Below are 22,131 nucleotides of genomic sequence, written 5' to 3'. Positions count from 1 at the left end.
TGGCGGGCATTTATAGTCCCAGGTACTCGGGAGGCTGAGGCAGGAGAATGGCATGAACCTGGGAGGCGGAGCTTGCAGTAAGTGGAGATCGCACCACTGGACTCTAGCAGCCTGGGCGACAGAGCAAAACTCTGTCTCGAAAAAAAAAAAAAAAAAGAAGAAAACCTCAACATCACTGACTATTAGACAAATGCAAATAAAAACCACAATGAGATACTATCTCACGCCAGCAGAACGGCTATTATTAAAAAGTCAGTGGTGGGGTTGTGGAGAAAAAGGAATGCTTTTACACTGTTGGTGGGAGTATACATGAGTTCAACAATTGTGGAAGAAAATGTGGCAATTTCTCAAAGACCTACAGGCAGAAATACCACTTGATGCAGCGATCCCATTACTGGGTATATACCCAAAGGAATATAAATCATTCTATTATGAAGATACATGCATGAATATGTTCACTGCAGCACTATTCACAATAGAAAAGACATGGAATCAACCTAAATGCCCTCTGGTGATACACTGAATAAAGAAAATGTGGTTCCAGCATCTACACTATGGAATACCATGCAGCCATAAAAAGGAACAATTTTATGTCCTTTGCAGGGACATGGATGGAGCTGGATGCCATTCCTCAGCAAACTAACACAAGAACAGAAAACCAAAAACCTGCGAAAACTACTCTGAAAATAGAGTCTCTCTCCCTGTGCTTAGCTGTCTGGAACTGGGGGTGTGGCCTGCTGGAACCACTACTTGTCTACCACTCATGTTCACTCAAGGCCCTGAGTCTTTACAATTAGAAGGTGGTGAAGCTATTCAGGTTTATGTATTTTCCTTCAGGGAACCAAGTTCCCCTAGGCCCTGGATGGGTTCAGAGATGCTGTCAGGGAGCCAGGAATCGAAGTCAAAAACCTTAGAAATTTGCCTGATGTTTATTCTACTGCTGCTAAACCGGCACTCAAACTACAATATAAAGTCCTTCCTGCTTTTTACCCACCTTTCCAAGGGCAGTGAAGCCTCTCCCTGTGGCAGCACCACCGCTGGGCCACAAAGAGCTTTTGTGAGGCCACTGCTCCTGTTCACTTAAAGCCCAAGTGCTCTTCAGTCAGCTTGTGATAAATGCTGCCAGGCCTGGGACTCAGCCTTCTGGGAATTGGGCTCTCCTCTGTCTCAGGGAAAGTCCACAAATGCTTACCAAGAGCCTAAGCCTACACTCAGGGACTCCCAAGAGCCTACTTGTTGTTCTACTCCACTGTGGTCAAGCTGGCATCTAAGGTGTGAGAAAAAGCCCCCTTTACTTTTCCTTAACTTTTATCCAAAAGGAGTCTTTCAACATAGCCACCATAGCTTGGAATGCGCTGGATTACACCTGTAGTCAGCATGTCTCAGAGCTGAAGGCCCATGGTGTATTACCTGAATATTGCTACAGGTTATTCACGGCACAAGGGCTCTTTAGGTAGCAGGTGATAAATATTGACAGGACTGGGTTAGTCACTTCAAGGCAGTAGGTTCCCTTTAGACCTAGGATGTGTTTAGAAATGTAATCCTGGAGCTAGGGCCCAGAATGGGAGCATTAGGACTGTGCTTGGTGCTTTATCCTACTGTGGCTGAGCTTGTATCCAAGAAGAAAAACTAAGTGCTTTTTACTCTTAGCTCTCCTCCCCTTGAGCAGAAGGAAGGAGACTCTTTCACTGCTGTGAGCTGCACTGCCTTGGGTAATGGGAGGAGTGGTGCAAGCACTCCTTTAGCGGACCTGACTGGTATCTCCCTAGATCATATGCCACGCTAGTCCACTGGTTCTGACCTCAGCCCAGCACTAGGAGTTGCCTAGGAATTGCCGTTCTAGGAATTGCAGTGCTTGTGTCCTAGACTGCCTTTCAAGTTTACTTAGCACCCTAGAGCACTTTGGCCTGCGGTAGTGAGGCTTGCTGAGAAATTTGAGTTTTGACTGATGGGATGGGTGATTCTCCTCTAGCTGGGTCTGGTCCAAATTCTCCCTCTGTGCATGGGTGCTAGTTGAGCTCAGCACAGCTTTATTCTCTGCTGTGACAGGGTAGCACTGAGTTCAATGTAATGTTCCCTTATTACCGTACTTTCCCTCCGTCAACTGAACAGACTCTCAGAACTGCATGACTGCAGTAGGGAATGGAGGAGTGGCATTGGCAATTCAACACTGTCTCTCCTGCTCTCCTCAAAGCCTCTTTCAATGAGTTGAAGTTAAAACCAGGTACTGTGATTGCTCACTTGGTTTTTGGTTCTTGTGACAATGCTTTTCTGTGTGCAGATAGTAAAATTTGGTGTTTCTTCAGGAGGTACCAATGCTGAAGGCTTTTATTCTGCCATCTTGTTCTGCACCTTTAGATAGAAATTTTTAAAGCAGGCTGGGCACAAAGCCCCGTTTACTTTTCCTTAACTTTCCTCAACACCTGTAATCCTAGCACTTTGGGAGGCTGAGGCGGGCAGACTGCCGAGCTCAGGAGTTTGAGAGGAGCCTGGGCAACACAGTGAAACCCCGTCTCTACTAAAAACACAAACAATTAGCTGGGCGTGGCGGCCTGCAGCTGTAGTCCCAGCTACTTGGGAGGCTGAGGCAGGTGAATTGCTTGAACCCAGGAGTCAGAGGTTGCAATGAGCCGAGATCACACCACTGCACTCCAGCCTGGGCTACAGTGCGAGGCAACGTCTCCAAAAAAAAAAAAAAAAAAAAAAAAGGAGTTTTGTGTTAAATAGCCAATCAAATGCAAACATATAGTAAAATAATTTTAAAAACCATGACTGATCTATCCAGCTGCTGAAAACACACACACACACACACACACACACACACACACACACACACACACACACACCGTGATTGAATAAGGTTTATCCCAAGAATGTCAGTTTGGTTTAACTTTCAAAAATCAATCAGCATAGTTCACTACATTAATAGACTATTATAAAAAAGTAAATATAATGAGAACAGGGTTTACAGAGGCTGATGTTGCTAGATATTTTGGAGAAAGGTGCCAAAGAGGAGGACTCTGTACAGACAATTCCGGAAATCTGCAGGTAGTCTCCAAGAATTTTGGACTGAATACTGCTTTTCACTTAACATGGGATGAAATGCCAGAGACCATGGCCAAGAGACACCAGGGAGCAATAGCCAAATAATTACTAAAGTTTCTACAAAGCATATATTACATATTTCTGAGATACTTACACAAAATACTAAGACGTCTATGTTTTCACAAACATTTACACATGAATACCCATAACAATAATATTTGTAATAGCCAACAATTGGAAACAACTCAAATGTGAATCAACAGATAAATAGGTAAACAAACTGTGAAATAGACAAACAATGAACTTGTAATGAACAATAAAAACGATGAAATGATTGGTATATCCAACATAAACAATAAATGTCAAAATAATTATGCTGAGTAAATAACATAGACAATAAGGAGTTATATACTGTATGTTTCCATTTTTGTAAAATTCTAGAAAATCCAAACTAATCTATAGTGGCAGCAAGCAAATCATTGAGTGTCTAGAGATAAAGAAGAATTGATTACAAAGAAATGTAACATTTAGGGGTGATGGACGTATTTATTATCTTGATTGCGATGATGATTTTACATGTGTCTACATATGCCTTAACACATTTAATTTTCTACTTTAAATATGTGCAATTTTATGTGCATCAATTATACTTCAATAAGTTTGTTAATATAAGAAAATAAGAACATTTGCATTGAGATCTTGATATTGACAAAGTATAATTCAAGAAAAAGGCACTTAAATATGACATAAGATATTATTTTCTAAAAGCCATAAATCATAATGAACATATGATAGTTATGAATATGTATGTACCAAATATAATAAACTTCTATTAAAATAGAAACTACAGGAGATTAAATTAGACACAAAAATATAGTAAGAAATAAATATTAATACATTACTCTCAGTTCAAACAAAATAATTGGACAAAAAGAAATAAGGCACCAGAAGAGTTCTATAGCACAATTAACAATGCCTGAGTTGTGAATTTGAGACTCTGAATTGGGGATATACCTTCTTCTCAAGTACACATAGAGCATTCTGCTGGCTTAAAGCAATTCCCTATGGGACAACTATGAACAGTGAACATCCAAGACTCACTGGAGCTAGGGGATTGGCATAGATATTCAAACAGGATTTTCTTGGTAGGAAACCCCTGTATCCATTTTACATTGTTAACTAAGTGATCAAATGTAACATCACTGATAAAGTAACAAACTGACATCATGTGTCTCCTGTTATGATGGGATTAAAGGTACAGAAAATTAACTAAATTGTACTCTTGGGGGAAATGATTAAGTTGAATCTAAGCAAAAGGAAATGAAATCAGATAATATTCAAGTGATGAGACATTATAATCCACAATTGGACTGAACGCTTCAAAAATACAAATATTGGCTGGGCGTGGTGGTTAACGCCTGTAATCCCAACACTCTGGGAGGCCGAGGCTGGCAGATCATCTGAGGTTAGGAGTTCGAGACCAGCCTGACAAACATGGTGAAACCCCATCTCTACTAAAAAAAAAAAAAAAAAAAAAAAAAAAATACAGAATTAGCCTGGCGTGGTGGCGCATGCCTGTCATCCCAGCTACTTGGGAAGCTGAGGCAGGAGAATTGTTTGAACCTGGGAGGTGGAGGTTGCAGTGAGCCGAGGTTGCAACATTGCACTCCAACCTGGGCAACAGAGTGAAACTCCATATCAAAAAAATAAAATAAAATAAAATAAAATAAAATACAAACATCATGAAAATAAAATAAAGGCTACATATCATCACAGATTTTTTTAAAATTAAAAATACATGATAAAAAATAAATAAAAATAGACTTGATCTTTATGTTAAAGCAAAAATAACTATAAAGAACATCTTTGGGAGCACTGAGAAAAATTTAGTATAGAATGTGTATTAGAAAATACTAATGTTAAATTCCTGAAGTGTGATAATTATTTTTATGATCTTATTATTAGAAGATAGATGCAAAAGTACTTAGAAGAATGCCAAACAACTAGAACTCTCACACACTGTTAGTGGGAGTGTAAATTAGTACAATCATTTTCAAAACCACTTTGGTGCTAATAAGGTGCATTTCCAGCAATTTCACATATTAGATAAGCAATATATTTCACATATTAGATAGCCAACATAAATGTTCAGATGTTCACTACAGGACACACAAAAGAACATTCACAGTAGCATCATTCATAATAGTCCCACCACATACATCTCAGATAGGAGTGGTAAAGAGATAGGAGGGAGATTTTAACTGCATCTATGTCCATAAATATTTCTGAGGTAAATATGGCAAGATTTTAACACTTGTTAAATGTGGGTGCTGGGAACATGAACTTTATTATATATTATCTGTAATTGTATGCCTATGTAAATATCTTCATAAAATATGTAACGAACATGATAAATGGATAGATATAAATGATTGAATGAATTACATCAAAATTGTTTTAAAATGAGTTAGATTTGTTGATTTTTTAAAATTTTTTAAAGATTGGCCAGGCATGGTGGCTCATACCTGTAATCCCAGGTCTTTGGGAGGCTGAGATGGGAGGATCACTTGAGCCCAGGATTTCAAGATCAGCCTGGGCAACATGAAGAAGTTCTATCTCTATTTTAAAAAAAGATAAACTTATATTTACCCTGTAATTTCAAAAGATAAACAAAATTCACATCTTAAAATACAAATTTCTATACTGAATATAATTTGAAATGCCATAAGAGAACAAAGAGAAAATGAATATTGAGAACATTGGAAAAGACTATCAATGAAGTGAAAGACATCTGGGCCATTTCTTGAAGATGAGGTGGAAGTTTGCTAGGTCACAAGATACATTCAAGAGAAATAGATACTTGCAATCCCTGGAGGTCTGAAGTAATAGATGTCATTTGTAGAATAATTTAGTTTGTTTCAGGCAATGTGCTCTATCTATCTATCTATCTATCTATCTATCTATCTATCTATCTATCTATCATCTATCCATCCATCTACCTATCTATGAATGCTCACTAGATTTGCAATACCTCAGAAAAAAACAGCATTCCCATTTTACAGTACACTAATGCTCATTTACTAAGTAGTGATGTAGATTTGAAATCAGCTCAGATTTACTCCCAAAACCTGTGCCTTCATTTAATACTGCTTCCCTGAAGAAGAGCACAGCATGACCACAGATCAAAGAAGAGGAATAATAGGTCTCCTTTACCTGTAGAATTTGTGTGTAGGTGTTAGAATAGATTACAAAGGTGAAGAGACAGGTGAGTCTGTGGAAAATCTGTCAAGATTTCTACAAGGTTACAGGAAATCACAGAAAACTATTAAACATGGAGGTGATAAGATGGCATCCGTGCCTTAGAAAAATAACAGCAGAGGCAATACTGAGGGAAGACTGGAAGACCAGTAGGAAGCACAGCATACAGGGGTTGTTGCCTACACTAAAGGAAAAGTGTGGGGATAAAAATGTGACAGATATTTTTGTCATAGTAACTGTTGATAACAATGTATAAGTACAAACTTCAGGAAAAATAATGTAACTTTTTAAATCCAAACATAAAAGTGATATCACACCATTAGGTAAGCAATGTGAATTCCAAATTAAAATGCAAATGAGGGTGGGTGCAGGGGCTCACGCCTGTAATCCCAGCACTTTGGGAGCCAAGGCGGGCGAATCACGAGGTCAGAAGATTGAGACCATCCTGGCCAACATGGTGAAACACTGTCTCTACTAAAAATACAAAAATTAGCTGGGCATGGTGGCATGCACCTGTAGTCCCAGCTACTTGGGAGGCTGAGGCAGGAGAATTGCTTGAACCCGGGAGGTGGGGGTTGTGGTGGGCTGAGATTGTGCCACTGAACTCCAGCCTGGCGACAGAATGAGACTCTGCCAAAAAAAAAAAAAAAAAAAGGTAAATGAAAGGAATAACTGAAATAATACTATTGGTTCCTGAAGGTTCCACTTGAAGACACTATAAATAGATAAAGAATATCACATAGAAATCAAATTGATCTTTTAATTTTAGGAATTTTCACCTCTTCTGTAGCAAGTTTGATGGGAACATCTTCCTTCTTGAATTTCTGAAGCATCAATCATGGAAATACACAAACCTCCTTTTGGGACATGTACTGATGGAAGAAGTCTCATCCCAAGATTAAGATTTTAGAATTTAAATAATGTGGTAGAGATTTCTAATGTTTATGTATGTCTGTTCTATTGTCCTTTTGATCAATGGTAGGATTTGGCTTTCCTACCTTCCTTGTATTTCTGTGGAATGCTGTAAGAGGTTCTGGCCAATAGGTTATGGTCAACATAAAAAGTATTACTTGTGGACTGGATTATTTAATTGCCAGTGAGAAGATGCTCCAATAACTTTTTCCCTCTTACACAGTAATCAGCAACATCCTTGATAATGGCATCTCCTTTAGCTTGAGTCCCTATCTTGGGGCTGAGCTTCTGGCCAACTCATGATGAATTTCTAGCAGAGACATGAAATAAAACCCTGCTTTGGAAGGCACAAAGATTTTGCAGTTTGTGTTATCACTGCATAATCCAGCTTTCCCTGATTGACATAGCATATATTAATATCAATTTTTTCTGACACTGATGGTGCAAGATGTGGTGAAACTGATTCATGAGTCACATCAAGGTTCCTTAACTTGTAAAAATGAACATTTCATGAGAATGGAAATTATTGGAGCACTCCAGAGACAAACTGAGGTTTTCTCTCACTTCACAAGGGAAAATTACTCTGTGTCACTGTAAATGTTAATTGTCCGTATAGTGTGTCTTTGGATGAAACTGTCAATTAATATATCCTTTGGTTCATAAAGTCTCTTCAATAAGGTCCACATTTGTAAATATAATAGTAGTACAGTCATGCCCTGTATAACAACGTTTCTATCAAAGACAGACTGCATATACTATGGTGGTCCCATAAGATTATAGTACCATATTTTAACTGTATCTTTTCTATGTGTAGGTTATGTTTAGATCCCAAATACTTATCAGTATGTTACAACTGCCTGCAGTATTCAGTATAGTAACATGCTGTACTGGTTTGTATCCCAGGAGCAATAGGCTATATCATATAGCCTAGGTGTCTAGTAGGCTATACCATATAGGTTTGTGTAAGTACACTCTGTAATGTTCACACAATCATAAAATCACCTAACAATTCATTTTCAGAACATATCCCATCATTGACACTGTATATGACTCTCTATATAATATTAAAATGTATAGAATATATTAATATAGATTAGCATTAACTATTATACATAATATATTACACACTGTACATATTAATTAATATAATCATTATATAATATTAATATATTATATACTATATATTGTAATTTGGTACACCATTAGTGAGGTTGCAGAGGAACGAATGAATATAAAAGTTGTTTCAAAGATAAAGCCAAAAAATATTAGCAGATGAATGTGAATGAGGAAGTCATGGGTGAGTAAGTTTAGTAACCTAGGAGACTTAAATAGCAGCATAGCTTAAGGAATAAAACATACAAGAAGGTAAATACATTTTGAGAAGGAAGATGTGATTTTATTTTATTTAGATATAATAAAAGTAGGCAACACTTACTGGGTACAGCAGTCACTGTTCTAAATATTTCACATGTACAAACCTATATAATTCTTCCAACACAATGATATAGATTTTTGTATAAGCCCCACTGTATAGATGAAAAAACAAAGGCACAGGGAATAATGTGTTTTAATGTAAATCCAGGTTTCTACTGTAATACTGGGAAGAAAATAGAGGGAAATGAATTCTCACTTTGGCACTTTTTCCATTTTCCTAGTTATTTGTCTTGCTCTAGCATTTCTTGGGCCAAAGTATTACAATTTGGAATCTTAGATTCCATGCTGAAACTTCAGTTTGCTCAGTTGAGAAATGAGGATAAAAATCCTTCTGCTCTCTACTTCCTGGGGCTGTTATAAATATCCAATAGACTTGGCTCACTTGACGAAATGAAGAACAAAGGATAAGGAATGATGTAGAAGAATCAAGATGACCTCTACACACACTGCAGTAACTCACAATTCACAAGACCAGAGAAGAATGGAGCAAAGGTGGGGAGTGATTAAGCTAGAGAAGGAAAGAGAAGCAGTACATGTCCAGGAACTATCAAAGTTTAGAAAAATCAGACTATCCATTTATCCCCTGGCCTTGGCCACCAGAATACTATCAACTGCATAAAGGTCATGAAAAGTGGTGAAGGCAAGGGAAGCAGTCATGTGTGCAGTTCAGGGAAGACCAGTGTCTTTGGATCAAGATTTCTGTAGCTAAGAGTATGTGTCAGGAGATCCAGTTTACAAGATAGATTGAGGAAGAAGATTGGAAAAAAAAAGATTTAGGGTAATGCCATGGTTAGGTGGTGACAGGAAAACTGACCTGTTTAAAAGGAAAAGAGTAGACCTAAAGCAGGGGTCTATTTCTTGGATGCTGAGAAGACAGCTTCCACTGTAGCATCCAATGCAAGGCAACTTCAGTTCTTCGGAGAATTTGTGTTAACTTTAAAGAATATGCCAAGAGAAAAAAAGACAACTAGAATTATGTCGTGGGATTCAAGAAGCTAGATAATGCTCACATCTTCAATCATTCACTTTCAGCATTAGGTTGTCAATATAAGAAAAAAAATAACCTGAAAAAAATTGAGGTGTGTAAACAATCCCAGTAAATTTGTCTACCTGATTCTGAGTTTGAATGAGTGAATGCAAGCACGAAATGAAATCCGGAAACCCGGCAGATAGAAGGCAGACTTAACCAAATGCTCTGTAGTTTTCATTTAGAAAGTGAGAAGAGATTATTCTATAGAGAGAAGTGTATCTGCTGTAGAAGTTTTACTGGCAGGTGCAAGCATAACTGTTTGAAATATGGAAGATAAACTCCTTTACACATCTTCTGTAAAAATTGAGTTGAAATTTTGGAATATACAAAGACATATATTTAATGAATAAAAAAGTGAAAAAGGAATTCCTGGACCAGCTTAAAGAACTCAGATCTGAAGGACAGATTAAAACAGCTAAACCAACACCATTTATCCAAGAAGTTCAGGGAAAGCATGAGGGAGTGTTTAAAAAGGATGTAGGTAATTGGATATTTTAGAAAGATTTAGAGAATAACAACAAAAAAGATATTCAGATGGTGTTAGAGAAGACAATTAGAAAAAAAAAACAAATGAGCAGAGAATAAGTAAGACACTTGTTTAAAACCTCTGGGAGGTGATGGTTTTTTCTTAGGAAAGCAGTATTAGACCTCCACTGTGTTCTGGGATCTAAGACTTAAAGAGGGCATCATCCTCTGTTGTGCAAGAGACACCAAGAGGAAGAAAACATTGCTATGAAATATCCAACTGTTTAGTTGGGGACATGGGTACTGTCAATTATGAAGCAAGGAGGAATGCCATTTTAGAATAGAGATATAAACAACGATCTTTAGGAGGACTGTGGAAAGAAAGATAAACTTAGTAAAGAGAAAAGAGAGGAAAAAATTTCTGAACCAGTACAGCGGTGTGAGCCATGGACATTGTGATGAGTGAGGAAGGAAATATTTTCTCCCCTACACACTTTTAGTCAGAACATATACTGCTGTTTTAGGTGGACAGAAATAGAGGCCAGAATTTCCACATAAATTAATAAAAGGAAAATCAAAGACCATGAATACCACAGAGTTATTGTGAGTGAAAACTATGTCTAAGAGAAATCAACAATAAACAGATTCTAAACCAATCTCTTGACCAAAAACAGTGGCCTATTTGAATCTTGTGCTCCTCAGTTTGTTTGCTGTGTAATCTTGGAAAGTTTCTTTATTTATGTGAGCTATAGTCCCAGAGCCAAAACATGGGAATTAAAGATATATATGCCATAGTGCAGAAGAAATAAGATAATACACATAAATAACTTCACATTATTTCCAGCAAATAGGAAGTTTTCAGTAATAGTCGCTACTAACTCTCAGATGAACTGACTTGATAAATTGCACTGAGATATCCCAAACCCATATTGTATTTTTCCTGCCCCAGCTACAGAATTGATTGGCTATGTCTTCAAGGAGCCTTGGTTCCTTTAGTGCAAAATGATATTTAGATACTAATATCTGGTTGCTAGGTGTGACAGAACTGAATATTATCTGTCTGTCTGTCTATCTATCTATTCATCCGTATCTGTCTATCAAGCCATACATGCACATATATCTAAATATGAGCAGGCTGAGAATATCTAAATATGAGCAGGCTGAGAATATCTAATTAACCACTTCTAATTGACTTGGTGGTAGAGCTCCTATACAGAAATAAATAATAAATATAGTAGAGGAGATTCTACAGAAATAAACACATAGATTACTTAAAAAGCAGTAAAGAGCTGGGCATGGTAGCTCACATCTGTAATCCCAGAACTTTGAGAATCTAGGGAAGAAGGATCACTTGAGTCCAGGAGTTCGATACCAATCTGGAAAACGTAGGGAGATCCTGTCTCTGCAAAAATAAAATTAAAAAAAAAATAATAAACTAGCCAGGCATGGTGGCATACACCTGTGGTTCCAGCCACTTTGGAGGCTGAGGTGGGAGGATCACCTGAACCTGGGAGATAGAGGATTCAGTGAGCCGTGATACTGCCACTACACTCCACCCTGGGTGACAGAGGCAGGCCCTGTCTCAAAACTAACAAACAAAAAAAGTAGTAAACAAATAAGGGAATAAAATATATGAGAATGAAAAGTAAAACCTAAATTGTTGTCATCCCAGTTGTTATAACTTTCCACATCAAAAGATTTGTTAATTTACAGACAAACAGAATTAATTTAAAGCTTAGTAAAATTCATGCATACAAGATGACAACTCAAATACTGACTGCGTTTATATAATCCAGCAACAAATAATTTGAAAATATAATGTTTTAAGTGATACCTTTTACCAATAGATCCAAGAAATAAGGTATTGAAGAATACATTTAACAAATAAAGTGTAAGAGGTCATGAAAATTCGCTAAGTGTTTAAATAGAGAGATAAATCATGCCGATGGATTAAAAATCTCATAAACATGCCAATTATCCTCAAATTAAATCTATACATTTGATGCTATTCCAATTAAAATCCTAATAGGATCTGTGTGTGTGTGTGATTTTAAGTTGTTGTTTACTGTAATACCAATAAAAATACCTTGTTCTAAAATTAGGAAAACTTAATTGTTAAGTAATCAAGAGTTGTATTGATTTGTTTGCTTTCAATGAGGGTCAAAGAGTGATTTGGTAGAGGATTAAGTACATATTATAATCACACGATATGTATCAGCTTGAACCATAGGAAATTGCTATTTTTGTTTTTCAACAAAATCTAATATTGACAATTTCATATGATTCAATTTGATATATATTTTGTTAAAAATTATTGGGAATCACCAAATAAAATACATGCTCTTAAAAGTCCAATATGTTCTATGAACATGACACCATGCAAAATAAAAAAAATGCATTCAGGTAAAAAAGGAAACTTTCAGTTTCACATCTTCATACTTCATTTTGTGGAGATACTATTACAACTAATGAGAAGAAGATTTCAAAAAGCCCCTCAACTCAGGTATATACCATTCCCAACTCTTCTTTTTCTTATTAACTGCTCATGGCTTCTCTTAGCAATGAAAAACATACAAGATACATTGAATAGTATCTCCTGGTGGCAGGCTGCATTGCATAGCTAGTCAGTCACAGTTGGGTGGATTCTCTTTATACAACATAAAAAAGGTTGAGGGAATACACATAGGAACTTCATTTCTTTTGAGCATATAATTTCTTTTTTCCTTATTCTCTACAGATTTATGACATGAAGATATGTACATTTATGTAAGAAGTATTCCCAAATGTCCATCTAATATACATATCAAAGTAGATTTGTAAAAACCCAATTATGCAGTATAGTTACTTGGGAGGTTATTAACTTTTAAATTATTCCCTTTGTATATGGTCTTCTAAGATATTTTGCAATTATTAAAAAAAAGTTACACTAAATTTGAGACCTCCTCCAAAAAGTTATTTTACATAAAATCATTTTTTTCTAGGGGAAAATGTAGCTCTAGTGTGAGATCTTAAAACAAAACACAAAACATATATTATTTACGTAAAGCATATCCACTTAAGGATGCCTGGAGATACCCAAATAAACATACACATCCTTGTGTACTAGAAAGTTGGAAATGGTACCAGCATTCACACTTAATGAGCACAGCCTAGTCAGTGAGAAGCAAAAGTCTTTGTCCAGCCTCAATTCTGTCACCAAATAGCTGTATCACAATGGCTAAGTCACTCAGCATTTCTCTGCTTCCACTGACTCAAATAATAGAAAAATAAAATATTCTTGATTTTTGTTTTTGCTCAACTGATATTGTTTGCATATGCACAACAAAAAGTGCCATAAGTCCATTGATAATTCTGTCATAACCATCTTCTAATGTTCCACAAGTGAAAGCAATATGGTCTTGAAAATGTCCATTTAAACTCGTTGAAATATTCAAAATGTAATATCCAGTTTAAAAAAATCTCAGTATTTATTTGCCACAGACTTTCCCCCAATATTATTTCTCCTCACTATGCTAGCTATACAGTTGAGATACATATTAATTATGATTTCCCTTGCCTTCCTTTTAAAATGGCTTTAATTAGGCATTTTTATTTATGTTCTATTTCCTGATATTTACCAATGAAATCTTTCCATAATATAGGCAAAACAACAAGTCTTGCCTTTTTTTTTTTTTTTTTTTTTTTTGAGACCGAGTCTTTCTCTGTCGCCCAGGCTGGAGTGCAGTGGTGCGATCTCGGCTTACTGCAAGCTCGACCTCCCAGGTTCACACCCATTCTGCTGCCTCAGCCTCCCAACCAGCTGGGACTACAGGCACTTGCCACCACGCCCGGCTAATTTTTTTTTTTTTTGTATTTTCAGTAGAGACAGAGTTTCACCTTGTTAGCCAGGATGGTCTCAATCTCCTGATCTCGTGATCCGCCTGTCTCGGCCTCCCAAAGTGCTGGGATTACAGGCGTGAGCAACTGCGCCCGGCCAAGTCTTGTCTTTTAAAACTCATTTTAAGCACAAAAATCCCAGAGCTTCAAGAAATGGTACGTTTTAAAAGCCTTTACTTCAATCACAAGATAGAGTCTCCTGGATTATTGAATTATTAAAGCATAAGTATTTCTTAAAGAAAGAATATGTTTACTGGCCAGGCTCAGTGGCTGATGACTACAATCCTAGCACTTTGGGAGGCTGAGAGGTAGGAGGGTCACTTGAGTCCACCAGTCTGAGATATGCCTGGGCAACAGAGTGAGATCTTATCTCTCCAAAAAAAAAAAAAAAAAAAATGAAAGAAAGAAAGAAAAAAAAATTGGCCAGGCGTGGCGGTGCATGCCTGCAGTCTCAACTTCGTGGAAGGCTGAGGTGGGAGGATCTCTTGAGCCTAGGTGATCGAGGCTGCAGTGTGCTGTGATCCTGCCACTGCCCCCCTAGATTGGGTGACAGAGCAAGACCCTTTCTCAAAAAAAAAAAAAAAAAAAAGTTGATAACATTATGTATGCAATAAACATTGCTGAGAATATTCAATGTAATTTAAATTTAACCCACAAAAGTCAGAGCAAAGCAATAAGGTGGAAAGAATTCTGGGATAGAGGAAAAAAAAAATATTCTTCAAAGATTATGTATCAACTTCCTGCTAAAGTAACATGACAACATTTTATTTCTCTGTATTTTGCCTTCTTCATTGGAAAATAGAGATATTAATATCTACTTTGCTTCTCATTGGATTATTTTGCAACTGCATTTTTTAAAAAGTCATAAACTGGCATGTAAATATGACCGTATTAAATGGATTTAAAGCTTAGCTGTATTTTTAATGGAAATAGAAACCATTTTGGAAAGTTAATTACCCTAAATTTGGAATTGGAATAACACTCTATTATAGACTGAGTGTATATGTTTCCCCCAAATTCATGTGTTGAAACCTAAGCCCCAAGGTGAAAATTCATGTTTGAAAATGGGGCCTTTGGGAGGTGATGAGAAGGTGCTCAAGCCTAAGTGTATTTCCATTCACATGGAAATGATGTGTGAAGCACATCAAGAGAATAGAGAACATTTTAGAGTTAACTCACTGAACAACAAAAGAGGTTCTGCAACAATTTTTTTGCTAATAGATGACAAAAAAATGAGGGAGGAAACATGTATGATTTCAAATATATAGAAGTGGCACAGTAAAATTTACTAGCAAGAGGCCAGACCTGCATTAGAGAAAGACAGTCTTACACTGAATGAAATAGAAGAATTTGACTATATATATCACTTGAATAGACTTAGAGTTTGCTTCTCACAAATAATATTTATTTATAACTGTTTCCACATATTCATTTTTACCATATCCTCTCATCTTATGCCACTGGTGATTTTGTGTTTTTTTAACTACTTCACTTCCTGATCACATTTCATTAAATCATTTAATTTCTTCTGTTATTACTGTGGAAAATGTTAAAACCAGATAGAACAGTGAAAGTGCCTCCTAATTTCCTTGCTAGAGGTAACCACTATTAACAGTTTGGTATATATCTTTTCTGCTCTTCACAGTATCATTTTAAGAGAATAAAAAGACAACTCACAGATGGGAGGAAATATTTGTAAATTTCATATCTAAATTAGAATGTGTATAGAATATACAAAGAACTCTCAAAGTTCAATAATAAGCAAACAAGCAAATACATATGAAAAATGAGGAAAGAATTTAAACAGACACCATGCCTAAGGAGGTACTTAATGACAAATTAATATATAAATAAATCATCAATAGCATTTATGATTAGAAAAGTGGAAATTGAAGAAATGAGACACTAGTACTTACTAAAAAAGCTAAAATTAAAAAGACTGATAATAAAAAGTGTTGGCAAAGGTTTGCAGAAACAAGAACTCCCATATAGTGCTTGTGGAGATGTAAAATGGTACAACCATTTTGGAAAGTAGTTTGGCAGTTTCTTTAAAAGTTATATGCATGCGTGTCATATGTCCAAGCCATTCTATTTCTAGGAATTGCCTAAGAGAAATAAAATAATATGTCTACACAAGACGTGAGCATGAATTTTTATAGCAACTTTATTTCTAAGAGCCAGAATCTGGAAATGACATGAAAGTTGCATCAATAGATGAACAGAGAAGTAAATTTTGGTATATAATGGAATATTATTTAGCAAGAGAAATGAACTATTGATACACATAACATAGATAAATCTTAAAATAAATACACTGAGAGAAAGAAGGCAGACAAAAATTATTCATACTGTATAATTTCATTTATATAAAATTCTAGAAAATGGAAATTAATGGAAATTAGTATATATGGACAGAAAGCAGATCAGCAGTTGTTTCTGGGAGAATGTGAGGAGAAGCAGAAGGGAGGGATCACAGATGGACATAAGGATACTTTTGGGAGTAATGGATACATTCATTAAATTGATTGTGGTCCTGACCTTATATGTCTTGGTTTTGTATTCATTTTTGACTCAAAATAATGCAATTTAAATATGTGGAGTTTGTTATATGTCAATTATATTTCAATAAAGCTGTTACAAAGAAGAAAATAACATGAGCTCCCATCTCCTTGTCATGTCCTAAAGAATGAATTTTAGTGACACAATGTCCAAAATAAGATACCCTTCTCCCAAATTTCTGAATATCATACGGGAAGTTAAGCCCCAAAAATGTTTTCTCTTATCCATGAAACTCCCTTTTAGGTGATGATTTGGGATAACACAATTATTAAACTTGCTATTTTTAGACTTAACTTTTGGGATTATGTTTACTTTGAGCCAGACACAGTGCTAAGCATGTGTGTTACCTCACAGAATCCTCATCTATGTAAATAGACTAATATCACATTCGTTTTAAAATTGAAATGTAAACTCATGGGAGTAAACTTAATTAATCAAGGGTACCATGTTCACTATAGGGAACCATTTCCAAAAGTTGATGATTTTTTTTTTTATATCTCCAAATGATCTATTTGGAGAATGTAGTTTTATTAATGATTTTCTAAAAGCAAATGTGCCTCTAAAACTTAAAGTATAATAAAAAAAATAAAAAAAATAAAGAAACTCTTCAGAAAAAATAAGGGGAGATAGCACTGCTCAAGTGTAACTGGAAACTTTGTGTTCAAATAGTTTTTTTGATTAAAAATCTTTCATTCCTTGACTCTGACTTCAGTAACCCACTCAGATCTCATTTCCTGGGTTATCGTACTCATCCTCCAGCTGCATTGAATTTTGGCTACTAAAGGCTCACAGATGTTCCTTTTTCTGGTCTCAAACTTGCCTTCTACTGAATTGAACCCCCTTGCCCAAAAAGTTGTGCCCTGCCTTGGTCAATGACTTACTTAAATGGGACTACAAAAAAGGACTGGCACCTTGACTCTGGTGGGACAAACTGTGATATAGTTCATGTTCCGGAACTCCCCATGAGATCAGACTGCAGCTAGACTCTTGCTGACATCACGTTGTTTCTTAGCTTGTCCAGCTGTATCCTGCTTCCCCCACGTCCTTGCTTCTGAGCACACTTCTCAGTCTATCACTTAAACAAGAATCCTTGTTGCAGGTCTGGCTTCTAAGGAATCTAACCTAAGATGACACGTCAAGGATGACCATGTGCTATTTAGCCTCCAGAACTTCACTATAACCAAGTTTAAGGTTCTCTGGTTTCGATATAATTTGCAAAATCTTATAACATTGAGGCAAATATTCATTAAAAATTAATAGCTATTTGCTGAGTAAGTATTGTACTAAATTAAAAGTTTCATATAACTGAACAAAAACTGTTACAAAGCTGCTTATCAAGAGATAAATAACTGTCTTTTTTATGGATGATATCTCTTCTAGGAACCCAAAAATTACCTTAAATAATATGTTGAGCACCATTTCTTCACCAAAGGTGAATCTAATAGATATTTTGTACTGCAATTTTATAATGAAGTTTATAATACATGTAGTTATTTGCCAGACTTCTGAAACATGGCTTATCTTTTTATACTGTCTCATGAATAATAAGACAATAATAAATCTTTAACAGTAATATTTTCCACACCATTCATCTCTAATGATGAGTTGATTTAGTGTTTAGTGACCAGTAGTTTGAAAACTGTGTTTCAGGCATGTCACTACCTCTAAATTTGTAAATTGCTACTGTAAAAATTCACTTAACATTTTAGGGCCTCAAATTCCTTATTGCTGATTGAAAGAAATTTAATAACATTTATTGGTTTTCATTAACTATATTGTATTTATCTTTAATTCTATCTTAATTGTTATATACATTTTTATCGTGTACACGAATAATTTTTTCTTAAAAAACAAATGATATGCAAAGGCATTTAATGAAAACAATGTCTTTCCTCTTCCCTTTAATGGACAGCCATTTTTGAAAAATTGTAGCTTATCATTCAACTATCTCTGTCTCTCTCTCTATATATATAATAGTATACTATTTTACATAATTCTAAATATTAAATTTCTGACATGACAGATATTAAAATGTAGCAAAGATTGGTCATGTGTTATGTGTTAATTGTTGAAACCAGGCCATGCGTATGTGGGGCTTCTTGTATTATCCTACAATTTATACATAACTACTTAAAATTCCACCCAGTAAATGAAGATTTCCTTAATGTCCTAGGAAATCACTTCCCCAGGACCTCCTGGACTACTACTATTTGAATTTTTTTTTTTTTTTTTTTTTTTTTTGCTTCTTGCATTGTTGAATTCTGGATTTAATTTCTTTTCTGATTAGACCCAATCCTAAATCCCATCTCTTTCTGGTTTTTGTTTTATTTTATATTTTACTTGTGCATATCCTCAAGCAATGTCCAAATAAAATATCTTTAATCCATCCTCATATGTCATTGAGAATGTGTTTTAGGAAAAAAATATGCTCTACCAGAACTTTAAATGGCATTGTCTAGCTTTCTGTAATGTTACTCGTAAGTCTGAGACCATAGTGCCTTTTGTTCCTTTGTCAATAACTATTTTCTCCTATCCAAATTCTTTTAATATTTTTTATTATCCTTATAGTTCTTGATATGGTTCAGCTCTGTGTCCCCACCCAAATTGCACCTTGAATTGTAATCCCCATAATGTTAACATGTCAAGGATGGGACCAGGTGGAGGTAACTGGATCATAGGGCAGTTTCCTCCATGCCATTCTTGTGATGGAAAGTGAGTCTCATGAGATTGGATGGTTTTACAAGCATCTGGCATTTCCCTTGCTAGTGCTCAATCCATCCTGCTGCCCTATGAAGAAAGTTCCTGCTTCTCCTTTGCTTTCTGCCATGATTGTAAGTTTCCAGAGGCCTCCCCAGCAATGCAGAACTGTGAATCAATTAAACCTCTTTCCTTTACAAATCACCCTGTCTCAGGTGTTACTTCACAGCAGCATGAGAACAGACTAATACAGTAAATTTGTACCGAGAGTGGGGCATTGCTATAAGATACCTGAGAATGTGGAAGCGACTCTGAAACTGGGTAATGGGCAGAGGTTGGAACAGTTTGGAGGACTCCGAAGCAGACAGAAAGATGTGGGAAAGATTGGAACCTCCTAGAGACTTGTTTCATGGCTTTGACCAAAATTCTGATAGTGATATGGACAATGAAATCCAGGCTGAGGTGGTCTTAGGTGGAGATGAGAAACTTGTGGGAACTGGAGTAAGGTCACCCTTACTGTGCTTTAGCAAAGAGACTGGTGGCTTTTTGCCCCTGCCTTAGAGATCTGTGGAACTTTGAACCTGAGAGAGACAATTTAGGGTATCTGGTGGAAAAAACTTCTAAGGCAGGAAAGCATTCAAGAGGTGACAGAGCATAAAAGTTTGGAAAATTTGCAGCCTGATGATGCAGTAGAAACAAAAACCCATTTTCTGGGAAAAAATTTAAGCTGGCTGCATAAATTTGCATAAGAAATGAGGAGCTGAATGTTAATAGCCAAGACAACGGAGAAAAATGTCTCCAGGGCATGTCAGAGGCCTTCACAGAAGCCCCTCCCATCATAGACCCTGAGGCCTAGGAGGGAAAAATAGTTTTATGGACCAGGGCCAGGGCCCCCTCTGTTGTGTGCAGCCTCCAGACTTGATGCTCTGTGTCCCAGCTGCTCCACCTGTGGCAAAAAGGGCAAAGTTACAGCTCAGGCCATTGCTTCAGAGGGTGCAAGCCCCAATCTTTGGCAGCTTCCATGTGGTGTTGGTCCTGCAGGTGCATAGAAGACAAGAATTGAGTTTTGGGAACCTCTCCCTAGATTTCAGAGGTTGTATGGAAATGCCTGGATGTCTAGGCAGAAGTTAGCTGCAGGGGCAAAGCCCTCATGGAGAACCTCTGCTAGGACAGTGCAGAAGGGAAATGTGGGGTGTGAACCCCCACACAGAGTCCCCACTGGGGCACTGCCTAGTGGAGCTGTGCAAAGAGTACCACTGTCCTCCAGACCCCAGAATGGTAGATCCACCAACTTGCACCATGCATGTGGAAAACCCACAGACACTCAACACCAGCTCATGAAAGCAGCTGGGAGGGGGGCTGTACCCTGCAAAGCCACAGGGGCAAAGCTATCCAAGGCCATGGGAGCCTACCTCTTGCATCAGCATGACCTGGATATAAGATAAGATGATGAGTTTGTGGGTGCAGCGCACCAGCATGGCACATGTATACATATGTAACTAACCTGCACAATGTGCACATGTACCCTAAAACTTAAAGCATTAAAAAAAAAAAAAAAAAAAAAAGACAAGGAGTCAAAGGAGATCATTTTGGAACTTTAAGGTTTAATGGCTGCCCTTTTGGATTTTGAACTTCCATGGGGCCAATAGCCCTTTTGTTTTGACCAATTTATCCCATTTGGAATGGATATATTTACCCAATGCCTGTACCCCATTTAATCTAGGAAGTATAATTAACTTGCTTTTGATTTTACAAGCTCATAGGCAGAAGTGACTTGCTTATTTTGGATGAGACTTTAGACTTGGACTTTTGGGTTAACACTGGAATGAGTTAAGATTCTGAGGGACTGTGGGAAGGGCATGCTTGTGTTTTGAAATGTGAGGACATGAGATTTGGGAGGGGCCAGGTCAGAATGATATGGTTTGGCTTTGTGTCCCCACCTAAATTTCACCTTGAATTGTAATCCCCATAATCTTCACATGTCAAGGGTGAGACCAAGTGGAGGTAACTGGATCATGTGGGCATTTCCCCCATGCTGTTCTCATGACAGTGAGTGAGTCTCATGAGATCTGATGGTTTTATAAGCATCTGGCATTTCCCTTGCTTGCACTCACTCCATCTTGCCACCCTGTGAAGAAGGTGCCTGCTTCTCCTTTGCCTTCTGCCATGATTGTAAGTTTCCTGAGGCCACCTAAGCAGTGCAGAACCATGAGTCAATTACCCTTCTTTCCTTTATAAATTGCCGAGTCTCAGGTGTTTCTTCATAGTAGCATGAGAATGGACTAATACAGTTCTTAAACACTTGAATGATTAATATGTGGGCATAATTTTCAATTATGGTATTGTTCACTAAGTAGACCTCTTAACCAGGAAATATGTGCCTTTCTGATACAGGAAATTCTCTTGTAATTTTTCTTTAATGTTTTCTACCTTTTCTTAGAATTTCTACTTATTGGGTAATAAGCCTTCTGGGTTCTCCTATACTGTCATTATAGAACTTGGATTGGTTCTTATCTTTGATAGATTCATTTGACTTAGACTTCCAAAATTTCTATTGATTTTTCATTTTAACATTCATTCATGCTTTTACTTTTCAAATATTACCTCTTTTTCTTTTTTATTATGTATTTTTTCGTGGTTTCAAACAAATACATTTTTATCCTAGTTAGTTTGCTTAAATGTTGTTTTCAGTTTCCTAAATTATTGCCTTCTCATTCAGGATTTTGCTTTCATTTGTTTATCTGCTGCTAGTCAAATAGTTGGTGATCTTGACTGTTGGTTGGGTTTTAAGAAGAAAAAAACCTGACTTTAGGGTTCTGTGTAACACAAAGGGGAAATATATGATTGCGCTATTT

This window comes from Gorilla gorilla, chromosome 2 (assembly GCF_029281585.2).
Source record: "Gorilla gorilla gorilla isolate KB3781 chromosome 2, NHGRI_mGorGor1-v2.1_pri, whole genome shotgun sequence".
Classification (NCBI taxonomy): domain Eukaryota; kingdom Metazoa; phylum Chordata; class Mammalia; order Primates; family Hominidae; genus Gorilla; species Gorilla gorilla.
This window is presented reverse-complemented; position numbering follows the sequence as displayed.